We start from the raw sequence: 16,063 nt of genomic DNA on the forward strand, positions 1-16,063 counted from the left end.
GGCACATACTTTTCTAGTGATTGAGGGAGAATCAATGGTGGGTAGGATATGAGGAATGGAGGTAATATAATATTTTAGGTGGTAATAAAACATTAAAATGAAAGACAGCATCTAATTCTTTTGGCAAGTCAGATTCTTATTACAATAGTGTGTCTAATATTGGTCACCAGCCTCCAAAAGATTCTAGAACAACTGGAGAGAGTCCAAGGAATATAAACAAAAGTAGTGAAATTGACCAAAAAAAAATCTGGTATAATAAGGCACTAAAATTACTTGCTAAATGAATACACAAATTAATGAATAAAATTGGCTATTTAACTGGAACGAAAAATACTAAAGAGTGACCTGATTACAATCTTCAAGAATCGAATGGAGTTGTTCTTTGCATCTGTGGGTATTTTAAGAGGTCCAAATAAAGGAACTTGTCATTAGATTAAGAATAAATTCTTTATCATCAGAGGAATGCAGTAGTGAAATAGATCGTCATGTAAGTGGGGGTATTCATAAAGGTTAAGAAAAGAATAGAGAATCAATTCTTATAAACGATTTGGGCTTTTGGAGTCAGAATGCATAGGTTTAGACTACAAGTCCTATTGTGACCCTCTCCACCTCTATAATTCTTTAATTCCTGGTACAACAGCTAAGCCTGACTTAGAATCACAAGGCTGGAAAGAATCTTAAAGGAGCATCTATCTACCCAGCAAGTTCTCAGTTCTTTCCATCTAAATGATTTTGTATGGATCTGTTTATTTTTTCTCTCCTGTTCTCTCTTTCTCTTTTTTAGAAGCGGACCAACATTATTATTATTATTATTATTATTATCATTGCTTAGTTACTAAAGCTAAAAAGGACTAAAATGAGAAGAAAGTAAAAAATGCCACAGAGTGTGAAAAAAAGTGTCCAAGCTTAGTCTAAAAGGGAGAAGGAACATAAACCCAAGAAGAGAGAAAGACGAGCATAGTATAAATTGTCCTCCCTTCTTTCCCTCTCATCACTTTTTGGAGCATATCTACCTGTCCTTGAAACCACCTCATTCAACGATATGGTAATTTAATACACTCAGAGTCTTTAAAATACATCCCTCTGTCACTAAATATTTCTACAGAATTCCCATGGAATATATTCCTAATTTCAAGAATTACTGCCAGCAACAGAAATCACTGATGTTAATATTAATATCGATATCAATTATATTAATATCAATGATATTAACAAATAGTTTCTGTGTTAGTCAAGGGCTTCCGAAAAGCAGAGGTCAAGATTGAATGCCGCGTGTGAGAAAATTTTAGGGACGACACCTCCTCAAGAAAATGGGAAGAAAATGAGGAGAGGTTGGGAAGGCCATCCGATGACAATGCATTTTGGATCCCAAATGAAGAAGAAAAGCGAGAAAGGCAGCTGGCATGGAAGCCCTTGGAACTGCAGTGCAGTTTTAAGGAAACTTCACCAAGGCTGTTGAGGAGTCCTTGAGCCAATGTCACCTGCGAGAGGGAACAATCTCCCCCCCGGTCCCCGCCATCTCCCAGGAGTAGTCCTGCCTTGGCACCCCCTGCCACGTTCAGTCACTGGCACTAACACAGCAAGGGACTTCAGAGCCACCCGCCGTGGACCCAGATCTTTTTTCACTTCCTGAGGCTGAGGTCTGAGAGGCACAATCCCACGTCCCCCAAGAACACAATGTCTTGTGCCCTGACTCCATGCCACTCACTGTGTGAAGTACTCTGCAAGCTCGTTGGATCTTCACGTGACTTGTTCAGAATCAACAGGGACTAAATAAATGGCAAAGAACGGATGCCAATCCACTTCTGGCTCACCAGCCTATTCGCTTAAACCCCGCTCTCTACCTCCCCCTGGACTATTCTACCTCTCTTTAGGCCATACCGCCCTGATGACACTTTTAAAACATCCAAAGTGAATAAGCTAAACTATAATTTAGAGCTATTTCTGTTTGCTTGTCATTGTGATACAGAGGGAGAGAACAGTTCAGTCTAACCCTCCCAATGCTTCAAAAGTATACTTCGGCCATCTGTTCTCTCTGATGAACACCACAAATTCGCTTAATTGGTTTGCACAGAATTTGTGACCTTATGCCTGGATTACCTGTAGTTCTGTATTCAGCACCCCTTTTTTTCCTTGTCTTTTTTTTTTTTTTACTTTACGAAAAGACACAGTCTCTTATTGCCACCCACCTCTACATTCCCAGATCATTACACTCTCCCATCGTCCCTTCTGTCACCACCAGTTTCTGCTGCCCAGCCAGGCCTCCAGCAAAGGGAGACACCGGTCGTGCCCAGTCTTGTATCTGGGCACAGAGTCTGAGGCCCCTCCTTCCTTAGCAACAGACCCAGAAGTCTGATTATGGGCCCCGAGGCCTGGGTGCAGGCTCCTCCAAGGTTAACACAGCCCAGAGAGGAGGAGAGAAAAGAGTTCAGGCTGCTAGGGTGTTTGTGGCAGGGTTTCTTCCCTCTTATCTGTATTAACATGTGACTCTGCTTCCGTTTTTCCTCTACAGTGAACTCGGTGTGTTCCGGGAAAAGTTCCAGGAGAGGAGCTGCTCAGTGGAAGGGAGAGTGGCCAGAGCAGAAGGCACTGCAACCACAGCAGAAAAGCCCAGCAGAACGCCCATGCTCTCCCTTCTTCATTCTCTAGCTTCTCTTTCTTTTTCTACCAGGGAACTCCTCAGGGGCCAAAGTCTATGACCTTAGAGACACAGCCCTGTGAGCAGAGCTTTTGGAACATTTAGAAAGTCCCATTTTCTGCGTCATCCCCATTACGCTGTAAGCAAGTGTGAATTTCAGAGCCATTGGAATGAGGGGATCATCCTTAGAGAAACTGAGAGCTCTTTATTCATTTTGTAATACATCCAACTGGAATGAACAACATGAGTGATATGGGTTGCTCATCTCAGAAGGTAGGTATGAATTTTAAGGTGTATTTCTTTTTTTTTAATTTTTGAAAAATATTTATTTATTTTTGAGAGCCAAAGAGTCAGAGTGTGAGTGGGGGAGGGGCAGAGAGAGAAGGAGACACAGAATTCGAAGCAGGCTCCAGGCTCCGAGCTGTCAGCACAGAGCCCGACGCAGGGTGTCATGAGATCATGACCTGAGCCAAAGTCAGACGCTTAACCGACCGAGCCACTCAGGTGACCCTCTTTTTTTTAAAACCTGTATTTTCAACATGTAGGGAATTTGGGAGTGGGCAGGAAGGGGATGTTTCAATAATAGACTAATTGCCACGTCAGATCCCCTTGACTGAGCAACTGTGTTAACATTTTTATGCTTTGTCCTTTGAAATATGCTTTTTGCTGAATCAGGCTTTTGGACATCCTCAGGTTTTGCTGTGAAAATTTCAGGAATAGACACCTGTTGTTCCTCTCCCTTCCTTTCTGAGGACTTTCGACCATCTATTTCATCCAATAGTTCCCAGGTGAACATCAGAATATCCTAGAGAGCATCTTGAAAACGTAGAGACTTGATCTCACTCCCAAAGGTTCTGATCCAGAAGAGTTGGAGTGGGGTCCTGGAATCTGTATTTTTAACTAAGAACTGAGCGATTCTCCTCTAGCTGGTCCTCGGGTGAGCATTTGAGAACGGCCTCCAAGAAGAACATGCAAGCATCATGCGGTCAGAAGTCACCCATCTGAAACTAATAGTGTTACCCCATCTAGATGTCAGAATCCACCCTCCTAGACACAGTGCTTGGCTCGGGGACAGGCATGTGACCTAAGCGGGGCTGATCAGTCTTTCCTGACAGTTTCACCAGACCTATTGAGAAAGAGGCACTCTCAACAAACATCTTTGCGTTATGCGGAAATAAAGCTCTCCTTAGAATACAGCCAACATAGAAGGAAGCTAGACTCCCAGAAGGCAAAAGATAGACTCCCAATGACATCGGCTGGACTCCTGGATCCCATTTGGACTTCTCGGTTACTCGAGCCCAGAGATTCCCTGGCGGGTTTGAGCTAGATTGAATTATATTTATGCTCTTCCATACTGAGAGATGTTCATCCAAGGGGCAGACACAGAGGCAGCCGAGTCATCATACAAAGACCTAAGCCACTCTTGGGAAAATAAAGAAAGCGAAACATTTTGCAAAAAGCAAGCCAACATTAAGAATTTTACAGAACATAATAGAAGCAGAACCTCTGAAAACAAATTAAGCTTGAGCTTGTTCATAGGCACAGACTAAGACTTATATACACAGAGCTGTAAGTACCCTGAGAGCAGAAAACATCTCAGCCACGGGACAGGAACACATGGAGCACACATGGGATGAGCAGATCTAGAAATTAATTCCAGAACAGAACAAAGACACTTTTCTTGACCATACCTAAGAATTCTCTGTGGCATCTTGAAGGAGAAAGAGATACTGATTTTTGTAAGAACTGCAGTATGCAAAATGGTTTGTTAAAAATGTTAATGTTCTAAATGTTCTCTCTGGTAAATTGCAGGGAGTTTCATTTTGCAGGGGGGGGGGGGCTCATCCATTATCAACAAATCTACTTTAACTTCATAAAGTTTCCATTTAAAATGCCCCTCTGGATATTCTAGTGTATGGCAACCTAGCGGATCTTGGCTTTGAAAATCAGTAGCACTTTTCAATATCTATTATATTTGAAATGCTGACTTGTTGTTTCAGATTTATTTCTGGATGTCTTGAGCCCAAACAGCCTTTCCCTCCTGAGTAGATACTTTCCTCTTGCTGTCCTTAAGAGTATTTTATTTTTGCCTTTTTCCAATATTATTTCAACTTCTCATCTTATTTTTAGTGATTTCAGTTGCTTTCATCACTTGCATGCCATCTTGATCCTGTTTGGGAGTTTTATGACTATTACTTCTGTTCATTCCCTCCGAAATTTTCATCTGGAAACAGAAGATCTAAGCACCACATTTGCAAGCAAAGACTCCTACTAATTAAATTCTTTTCCCAAATATACCTCTGATTCTCTTCTGGAGTGTGATTTCATCAACTGTCTAATAATCAGTTACTTAAGTGTTTTCATTCTTTATTTTTAAAAATTATTTTTAGTAAGATACAATCGACACACACTAAATCCATCTTTTTAAAGGACAACTTTGTGAGTTTGGGCACACAAATCAAGGCACATATACAACACCACAATCAAGATATAGAACCATTCAATCAACCTCAAAAATTGCCCTGTGGAACTTTGTTAGCCCTTCTCCTGCCATCAGCTCTCGATAACTGCTTCCATTTCTTTCTCTGTGTGGTTTTGGATTTTCCAGACTATTATACAAATGGAATCATATGATATGTAACCTTTGTTTCTAACTCTTTTACTCAGTATAATGAGACTCATCTATGTGGACAGTTCATGATCAGTCAGGAAAACAGAAAATTAGACCCATTGCATAAAGATTAATTTTGGTAAATTTATTTCATTTCGTATACAATCCTCATGATTATTAAAAGCTTACTGCTCCCATATATCATTCCATTTCATCCTTACCACAATCCAATAATGACAGTATTATTATACCCATTGTATTGATGATAAAACTGAGGATCAGAGAGTTCAAGGAATCTGTCTGGTATCATAGTTAGTAAATGAATACAGATCTAGGACTGGCCAAATTCAAAACCTATGTACTTTTTTTTATTACACTACTGGTTCAATCTTACTGCAGTTTAGAATATGATCCAAAATAACTTTCTTAGTCTTGCTATGTGTATGGACTCACTTGTACACTAAACAGTGCAGTAATCGTATAGAACCTGTTTTTTCTACCATAATTGTAAACACTGGCAGGTTACAAAAATATTTTTATTCTGTTGTACACCATTTTCTGTATATCAAATGGCCTGATTTCTTATGTTTCAGTCCAAAAACATTCTTGTCGTTATTGATAGATTTGCCGTTTACAATATAAATCATAAATTGGCCAGCCCTCTTTTACATATGTGTTTTGTACCTATTTTAATTATATCAGCATCAGCATGAGAATAACACACTGAGATAATGCATGCATATATCAAAATGGTCTATTGTCTCAGCATTTCAATAACACAATATATTGCTTTGAATTGTGAAGTACCACGTTTAAGTCATATAAAGAAAACTTGTAGGTACATGTTCAATCCAGAAATTCTTTTATAAATGGTGTATAAAATAAATATGGATCATAACTTTCAACATGACCTTAAAGAAATATAAAGAAATAGCCTTGAATTCGGAAGAAACAAAGCAGAAAACCTTTGTACTTTCACAGCAAAGGGCCTTAGGAATTCACACAGATTTTCCTTCATATTCTCTACCCTATCTTATAATATGGAAATAGCTTTAAACAAACTATATCTGCAATCTCCATTGATAATATAGCTTGAACTTTGAAGTTAGGCACCATGGGTTTAAATCGTAGCTCTGTCTTCATTTTGCATCTTTATTTGTTTATAATGTACTTTATCTTTTTATATCCTACCCCCTGCCTCAACTTCTTTTCTTTTTCCTCATTTTTATTGCTGAACAAGTAATAAACTCTAATTTTGTGGTTCACCATTTGGGGACAAAATGAAGAATAAAAAAATACACACATATACGCATATGTTGCCTGAACTTTCCTCTTCCTCATAAGCTTTTGGGTATGTGATCTAAGGTGAAGAGTTACAAGCAAATCGCATCAAGTTCCAGTCCACTGGTACACCCTACACCTCTGGTTCCCGGGACCTCATGGTCTTCTCCAACAGCTCCGTGGATTCTCCAAGGCAGCATTACCCAATTCACGGATGAATATACTCTGTGCAATCCCCTGATCCATCATTTAGTCCACATGACCTGTGTGCTCTGCTATTGTCCCTTCTACCCCATGGTTCTCTGCTACTCCAGAGTTTCGCTGTTATCTTCATGCCGCCTGACGGCTTTGAAGTCTTCTGCAAAGTAGGAAGTTGGATCTCATCTTCTGTGAATGTGATCTATGGGGATCTCAACGTTGAGTTAGTTGGTCCCATCGTTGTTATGACATTAATTTCCCCCATATATATTCAGGTCATTATGAATAAGGTAATGGGATGGTTTGAGATATCATCGGTCTCCCTACGACCACAGCCACAATTTCCTTCCAACTGGAAGAACTTGTTGCTGAGCCTCATCGGCCCTGAGCTGGTACTTTACTGACTTAAAGCAAACTTTCAAGTAGGGAAACCTGCCATTCTGCATGTTAATATAGTTTTTGTATGCGCATCCCACCATCACTACCATAACCACTCAATTTAGCAGGCATATCTGCCTATGTCTGAATTCTGATTAAGGACACACATTTAGAGTTTTTATTCGGTTTTGTATCTTTCTTCCAGTGACATCTCCACCCACTTGAATTAACAGATACAAACAGGTGTTTGTTGAATGTCTCAGGTAGAGGATTACTTTTGCTCACAAAGTAGATGTAGACGTATTTAAATCCCAGCCCCATCCCAGTTTAGATCTCTTCTACAAAAACATGGGCTGAGAATTGACAATGTACATAAAATGATGGGCAATAGAGCTAACATTTAATGGGAATCCAATACATCCAATTTTCCTTTCTTTGTTTCTAGGAGGAAAAGGTGCTTCAACTTATAAGGCACCTTTTCTGATTTTTACAGTTCCTTCAGTGATCCCTTATCATGATACTCAAAAATACTGAAAGGGTTGTTTACTGAGTGAACAACAAAAATGCTTGAGTAAGAGAGATAAATAGTATTTAAGAAAAGGACAAATAGAATTATACATACCTGAAAATCTCACCATTTAACTGCTGTGTGCCTTGTTTCCTAAGATGTGCAATGAAAACATCGAGATACATGGTACGTTTCTAAGATTTCTTATTTCTCGCAAACTATTGGGTCAATTAGGTGTATATAGGTAAAAATTCAAAGGCAAAGTTGAAGCAATGACTTCCAAAGCCTGATCAAAACTTAAAAAAAATTAAAAATACATTTTTCAAATAAGGGCTGATTATCATTAAAAAGATGGAATTGTCAATTTCGTAAAACCTCCACACAAATTCTGATGTCCCCAAGATGGTGATATAGATTGCTCCTGACTTTGCTCCCTTTCACAAGAAGAAAAACTAACAAATATTCAAGAACAAGACTGAAAAACCTCCAGAACATAAGGGTGAGGTTGACTCACCCCCTGCACCACATAGAACAAGACAGACTGCATTAAAAGGGTAAGATAAGTGGTTACACATTGACCACATGCCTCTTCCTTCAGGCCAGCCCAGCACCATGAGAAGCATCAGGAAGAGGTCTCTCCTGAGCCTCTGGTGTCTCCAGTGGGAGAGGAGAGCCCAGGGGAGACCATTAGCACCAACCCTAGAACTGCGACTCACTTTACAGGAGTCTCTCCTCTGATCTGATCTTGCACCACAGCAAATCTAAGGGATTCAACCATTGAGAATCTGATTGTAATGGAAAAGGGGGTAGGGGCTTGCAACAAGGAGCACATGAATCTAGGTAAACCTAGTTTACACCCCCAGAGCCCAAGTACTAATTCCAACCAGCAATTATGCTAATCTGCACAATCAAGTTGTGGGTGCAGTCTGACCAGAAAACGTGGTAGAGTGTAGATTCACTGGATTTGGATTTTCAGAGGAGTTTTGCCAGCCTCAGAACCCAAAAGGAGCTCCCTGCCCAGGTCAGGAGCTGAATCACAGTTCTACTTACTATGGAATTATCACCCATCTGATCAGAAGGGCTGGCCCAGCAGCACTCCAGCCAAGAGTCAGGCAGTCATAGCCCATGCCCTCAGAGCAAAGCCAGTACCAGATGTGGACTATTTCTGTGCTATGCACATGCACGGAGATGAATTCATAGCTAAGGCTGAGGGTAATCCTTGACCGTTCCCAAAATGATACCTTGTTTGGGAAATTAAGAGTAGCTGGAGCATCTCCTCTCTCTCCAGTCCAGGCAAAGGAGCTGAGATATAGCCCCTATCTGCTGTAGAGTGTCTTCTGTCCCCATCTGACCAGAGGGCTGGAGACAAACCCTAAAAGCTATTCAGCCAAGCAGCACCCAAATGAGCCAACACAGATGATAGTTTGCAGAGCAAAGCTAGTATTCCTGTTCAATCAGGGAACTTGGGGTATAGTTAGAGTTGTGTTAAAACAACAAACAAAGAGCTCATTCAACTGTCCTATTCAAACAGAGAGCACAGCCTATAGATTCCCATGTCTGAAGAGCAAACCTGGGGGCCCCAAATGACCAGGGAATTCAGTGTATACTCTAGCCTGATTCAGGTCCCCAGACAATAGGCTGTATAGACCTTGGGTCCTGTCCTGCTGCCTGCCAGGGCAAGGAAGCTAATTCATAGACTCATGTACTGTTGAGTAGAGTAGCTAATCCTGACCATACAGTCCCAACCATTCTCCTGACCCCAGAATCCAGGCCACCACAGAGCCCATCCTACAACCTTACTTGGGTAGGAAAGCAAGCCAACAGTTTCATCCAACTCTTCTCAGACAGTGGCACACCACCCATCCTCATGCTCAGGACTCAAACAATTGCTTTGCTCCAACAGACCATAATAGCAGACCCCGCTTTGCCCAAGGACATTACCAATCAACCCAAACCGAACTGACTGATGAAAAACTGTTTCTGCCAAAGCAAATCTGTAAAGTCTGAAAAAGGAACCCAATTATTCAAATGCACAGATACCAATGTAAAAAACATCAAGGATCACAAAAAATTGGGTGACTATGACACTAGCAAAAGAAACTAACAAATATCCAATAACTGAGCCTAAAATATGGAGATCTATGAACTTTCAAACAAAGAATTCAGAATAACCCTTTTAAGGAAGCTTAGTGTACCATAACATAATACACACAAGACAAATAAACAAAATTAGGAAAACAATGCATGAACAAAACAAAAAGTTGGCAGGGAAACAGCAGCCATCAAAAAAACAAACAAATCCTAGAATTGAAAAGTACAATAACTGAACTAAAGAATTCAATGGAGAGTTTCAAAAGTAGACTCACTATGCACAAGAAACAATCAGCACCTAGAAGTTAGGACATTGGACGATCATCTCAATAGACACAGAAAAAGCATCCGACAAAATTTACCCTCCATTCATAATAAAAACTCAACAAATTAGGCATAGAAAGAACATATATCAATATAATAAAGGCCATATATGACAAACCCTCAGCTAACATCATACCCAATGGTGAAAAGTTGAAAATTCTTCCTGTAAGATCAGAAACAAGACAAGGGTGCTCATTCTCACCACTCCAATTCAAAATAGTACTAGTCATCTTAGCTAGAGAAATCAGGCAAGAAAAATAATTTTTAAAGGTATCAGAATTGGAAAGGAAGAAGTAAAAGTATCTCCATTTGCAGTTGACATGATTTTGTATATAGACAATCTTAAAAACCCAACCAAAAAACTGTTAGATCTAACCTATGAATTCAGTAAAGTTGTAGAATACAAAATTAACACACAAAATCAGTAGTGTTTCTATACGCTAACAACGAATTTTCTGGGAAAAAATACAGAAAGAGATCTCATTTACAGTAATATTAAAAACAATAAAATATTTAGGACTAACTTCAGCTGAGGAAGTGAAAGATCTCTACTCTGAAAACCATAAGACATTGATGAAAGAAATTGAAGACACAAGTAAATGGCAAGGTATCCCATGTTTATGCATTGGAAGATTTAATATTGTTAAAATGTCAACACTACCAAAAGCCACCTATAGATTCAGTGCAATACTATCAAGACTTCAATGGCATTTTTTACAAAAGTAGATAAAACATTTCTAAAATTTATATGGAACCACAAAAGAAGCCAAATAGCCAGAGAAATCCTGAGAAATAAGAACAAAGCAAGAGGCCTCACAGTTCCCGATTTCAAGCTATTTTATAAAACTATAGTCCTCTAAAGAGTATGGTACCGGCATAAAAACAAATAGACCAACAGAACAAACTCAAAAGCCCAGAAATAAATACATGCATATACAGTCAACTGAAAGTCGACAAGGGAGCCAAGAATTCTCAATGGAGGGGCGTCTGGGTAGCTCAGTCGGCTAAGCATCTGACTGCGGCCTAGGTCATGATTTCACAGCTCATGAGTTTGAGCCCCACGTGGGGCTCTGGGCTGACAGCTCAGAGCCTGGAGCCTGGTTCAGATTCTGTGTCTCCCTCTCTCTCTACTCCTCCCCTGCTCGTTCTCTCTCTCTCTCTCTCTCTGTCTGTCTGAAAAATAAATAAACATTAAAAATTTAAAAAAAAAGCACTCAATGGAGAAAACACAGTCTATTCAATAAATGCTGATAGGATCACTGAATATTTACATGTAAAAAAATGAAACTGGACCCCTATCCTACACCATTCACAAAAATCAACTAGAAATGGATTCAAGACTTAAATATACTTTAAACCTTGAAACTCCCAGAAGAAACTTTCTAAAACTGTAGGGCAAAGTCCCTTGACATGGGTCTTAATAATGAATTTTTAAACAGGATGTGTGAAGCACACACAACAAAATAAAAACTAAACAGTGAGGCTACATCAAACAAAAGCAAAAGAAATAATTAAAAAAACCGAAAGCCAACAAGAGGGAAAAAGTATTTGCAAACCATATATCTGATAAGGGATTAATATCCAAAATATATAAAGAACTCAAGCAACTCAAGAACAAAATAATAATAATAATAATAATAATAATAATAATAAAATAGAACTGTTATTAAATTAAATTAAATTAAATTAAATTAAATTAAATTAAATTAAAAATAGACAAGGGACCTGAATATACATTTCTCTAAAAAATAGATATATGAAAGGCTAAGAAGTACATGAAAAGGTGCTCAACATCACTAGTCATCCCAGAAATGCAAATTAAAACCACAATGGGATGCCATCCATGCTTGTTAGAATGACCAGCATCAAAAAGACAAGAGAAAACAAATGCTGGCACAGATTTAGAGAAAAAGGAACCCTTGTGTACACTTGGTAGCAATGTAAACTGGTACAGCCACTATGGAAAACAATATGGAGGAGGCTCAAAACATTAAAACTAGAGCTACCATATCGTCCAGCAATTCCACTTTTGAGAATATACCCCAAAGAAATGAAAACACTAAATGGGAAAGATACTTGCATACTTACCTCCATAGCAGCATTATTTACAATAACCAACATATGAAAACAACCTAAGTGTCCATCAAGAGGTAAGTGGATAAAGGACTCTGATAATATAGAGACAATGGAAGATGATTCGGCCATAAGGAAACAAGGAATCACTCCCATTTGCAACAACCTGGGGGGACCTTGATGGCATTATGCCAAGTGAAATAAATCAGAGAAAGACAAATACTGTATGACCTCACTTATAGGTGGAATCTAATAATAATTATTGTTGTAATATAAAATAAAAGCTACTAGAAAAAGAGAGAAGATTTGTGGTTACCAAGGGTGGAAGGTGGGAGAAGGGAGAATCAGAGGAAAGCGCCCCAAAGGTATGAACTTCCAGTTATAAATACAGGGGTTGTAATGTACAACACGATGACTATAGCTCTCACTGCCATAAGATATGGGAAGATTGTGACAAGAGGTTAATCCTAAGAGTTCTCATTACGAGGAGAATTTTTTTCATTTTTATTTTTATTTTTTTTTTGTCTTTTTATTCTATCTATACGAGAAGGTGGACATTAGCTGAAACTGTTGTGGCTCATTTCATGATATGTATAAATTAAACCATCGTGCTGTATTCCTTAAAAACAACAGTGTGGTATGGAATACCAAAGCCTAGAAGAGCACAGAGAAAAAACTCCACTGCATTACATGTGAAGTGTTTATTTCTATTCACTAAAGTAGTCTCCCCCACAAACCTCTACACAATACGTTCAGATAAAAAAAAAAAAAAAACAATAAGTTCTATTTGACTTTTAAAAATGAATTTTATTCTTCCTTTGCCAAACCAAACATCATATTTGCTTTGGGATAACATTATTTCATTTTAAATTATTCAGACAGGCAAGATGTATCTTTGGCATATTTTCATTATAAGTGTCCAAATAACTTTGCCTTATAGGAAATGTCATTTTCAAATTAACAATTATAAAAGATGAAGGGATTTAATATTTCCATCTCAAAATTGGTTTAAGTATGCTGTTTTTTTATGAAGACTTTGGTATTATTATATCAAGTTTCTTATGTGATCATGGTCTCTTCATATAGGTTAATCACATTCCCAAGATCACAGTAAATTTCATCAATCTCCTAGAGAAGGAGAAAAGTAATAAATATTGTGACAACAAGAACATGTCTTAATATTCTCAGTAAGCAGTCTCGGGCTGACATTGGGTGACTTTTGGTCTCTGGTCTTCTCATCGGCCTGCAGTAGTATTTGCCATTGATCTGATTTATTCTGTCATTACAAGTTCAGATAAATCTACAGTTTATAGTCCTAATTGCATTGCTCAGTTTAAAATTATAAGAAGCGCTATAAAGAGAAGCCAAGTTATCGTTTTTAGAAAACATCTATGTGTTTATGGATAACGATTGGAGGTGTGAGGTGCTTTACCTCTACATAAATATTGTCTGTTTTTCAAATAGTCAAATGTCTTTGGAGGCATATTTCACATTGATTTCTCCTTTCCTGCAATCCTTCAGGATGTTATGACAGTATTTTAGTCTTTTTAAAAGCTGTCTAGAAATTCACACAATTAGAATATTCCACTTTAAATTCTATTATTAATTGACCCAAAATAGCATGACTCCTGGTGTCAACAGTTATGAAGAGGTAGCAGTGAGATGGTAATAAGGCTTTTTGAACAAGTAATTCCTGATGCTGGCTAACTAGGAAACATAAACTTCTTTTACTACAAATCTTGACTAGCCTCTCTCCACAAACCTGTACCTTGGAATAAATGATATTTCAGATGCCAAAGACCTTACCTAGATAGTGGCCCTATCCATCATTCAAGACTTTGAGTTACGACAGTCTAGATTTTTCTTTGTTTTCTTTTCCGGATGGCCTCTTCTAGAAAAGACATCCTAGAGCTCAGTGATGTATATATTTGCCCTGAAAGGGGGGACTTAAACCTCACTTGTTTCTGCACAGAAGGCAGAGTGATGTTTGTCTTGTTATAGTCTCGCTAGTGTCCAATATCCAATATTCATAATTTTATTTTGCTTTTATTTTCTGAGTTTTGTTATTGTTGTTGTTGCTGTTGTTATTGCACAAAGAAACTTATTTGCAGCAAATAAGGAGATAACAGGAAATGGCTTCCAAACCCTGACTCACCAAGAGAGCGTGAGTGGATTTCTTTTATTTAGGGTTAGGATGAATGTTAAATAGAGAAGCCTTGTCATTATATGTAGAGGCAGGTATAAGGTCTTGCATGAGCCTTAAGGAAATACGCCTATACAAACATTGTATGTTACATAAATTAGGCTGAAGATTCTCCCTGGATGGAGATTTTAGTATTATAATGAAGTAAAGGTGATTGTAGGTCATTCTGGAGGTCACTCCCTGGTGCATCTGCACAGGGAGGCACAGTCAGGTTTAACTCAAACACTCTGGGTGGTCTGGGTCACAGGAGATTTTGTCAGGGCAGTCACCACCACCTGGGGAGTGGTTTCATGTTTCATTTGTCTGAGTTAAGGGGAAAGCCAGACAGATGAGGTGCAAGTCCATAGGTCATGTCAGTTTTTGGATTTACTTAATTAAGTGGCTTTGACTCCACTCCTCTGTGATTCTTGGAGAGGCAGGAGGAAGTATAAGAAGCAGATAAGTGAATTAGATTAAAGGCTACATGTCGCTAAGTTGAAGAAGGGAACATATTTTCAAATGCAAAAATGGCAGTAAAAACAAACAGGTCAACGGAGCAGTCATATGAAAATTATCTTCACAGAAATAAATTATCTTTTAACTAAAAATGATAACTACTGTAAACTTTTAAAATGAGTTCTATATCCCAAAAAACAGATTCCTTTCCTCAAATTAAGAATTGAAAGTTATTCTCCTTAAAGATAATTTTGAGCTATTTTAGAAGAATAATTGACAAAGTATCAAAAATTCTCTAATTTTTCATTTCTTTTTCTAGAAAAATATCTGAGAAAACAATTTTTCTATTAGGGATCACTTTTATCTAAGCCATTAAAAATTGTATCTTCCAAGATAATTGGTGTTCACGTAGAAATTAAAAAATATTTGCAATATTTATTTTCTTTAAAAATATTTCAATGTATTTTAAATATGAGAACCTTTGACTAAGAACTAATTTCAGGAGCCGGGGTAGCTGGGACTTTTGAGCTGTAAGTTCTTCATTTTTCATTGTTATTTCTTATCCCTTACTCTGTGAGTAAATAAGGAATAGCTATAAGACAAGAAAACGTATTTGTGTAAGACCTTTATATGAGGCCAATCACTGGGGAGTAGAAGGGATGGAAAACAAGACCTTTTGTTTAGATTTTGTTCAACATTCATTCATTCATTCATTCCCCTATTTTGTATTGAAATGTCTGCCCACCAGACAATCTGTTAGATGCTAAAGATTTAAGAGTGAATGACAAGGGCTCCTGGGTGGCTTAGTCGGTTAAGCCTCAAACTCTTGAATTCTGCTCAGGTCATGACCTCATGGTTCATGAGATGGAGTTCTGCAGAGGAACTTGCTTGGGATTCTGTCTCTCCCTCTCTCTCTGCCCCTCTCCTGCTCATGCTCTCTCTCTCAAAATAAACAAACATTTTAAAAAAGAGCGAATAACAGATTGAGTCTTGCCGCATACAATTATGCTTACAAATCATCAAAATACATCATGACTAATGATGTAAATACTATGTTGAAAATGATGCTGAAACAAGCAGAAAGAGCCATATATACTTTTAAGGAAAGACTTCATGGTGAAGAAAGACATTGGGCTGAGTATTTTTAAAGTACATTCTGTAGGCTTTGTAAATCATAAAAATAAGCAAAGCTTAGTACAAAATTGGAAAACATAAAAATATAAGAAGGAACAGGAAAATATAATCTTCAGCAGTTTGATATATTTAACCCTATGTTTTCAATGCAAGAAAGTTATATTTTATTTTTTATGTTGTATATAAAAT

This window comes from Panthera pardus, unplaced genomic scaffold (assembly GCF_024362965.1).
Source record: "Panthera pardus isolate Hobbes unplaced genomic scaffold, ASM2436296v1 HiC_scaffold_10, whole genome shotgun sequence".
Classification (NCBI taxonomy): domain Eukaryota; kingdom Metazoa; phylum Chordata; class Mammalia; order Carnivora; family Felidae; genus Panthera; species Panthera pardus.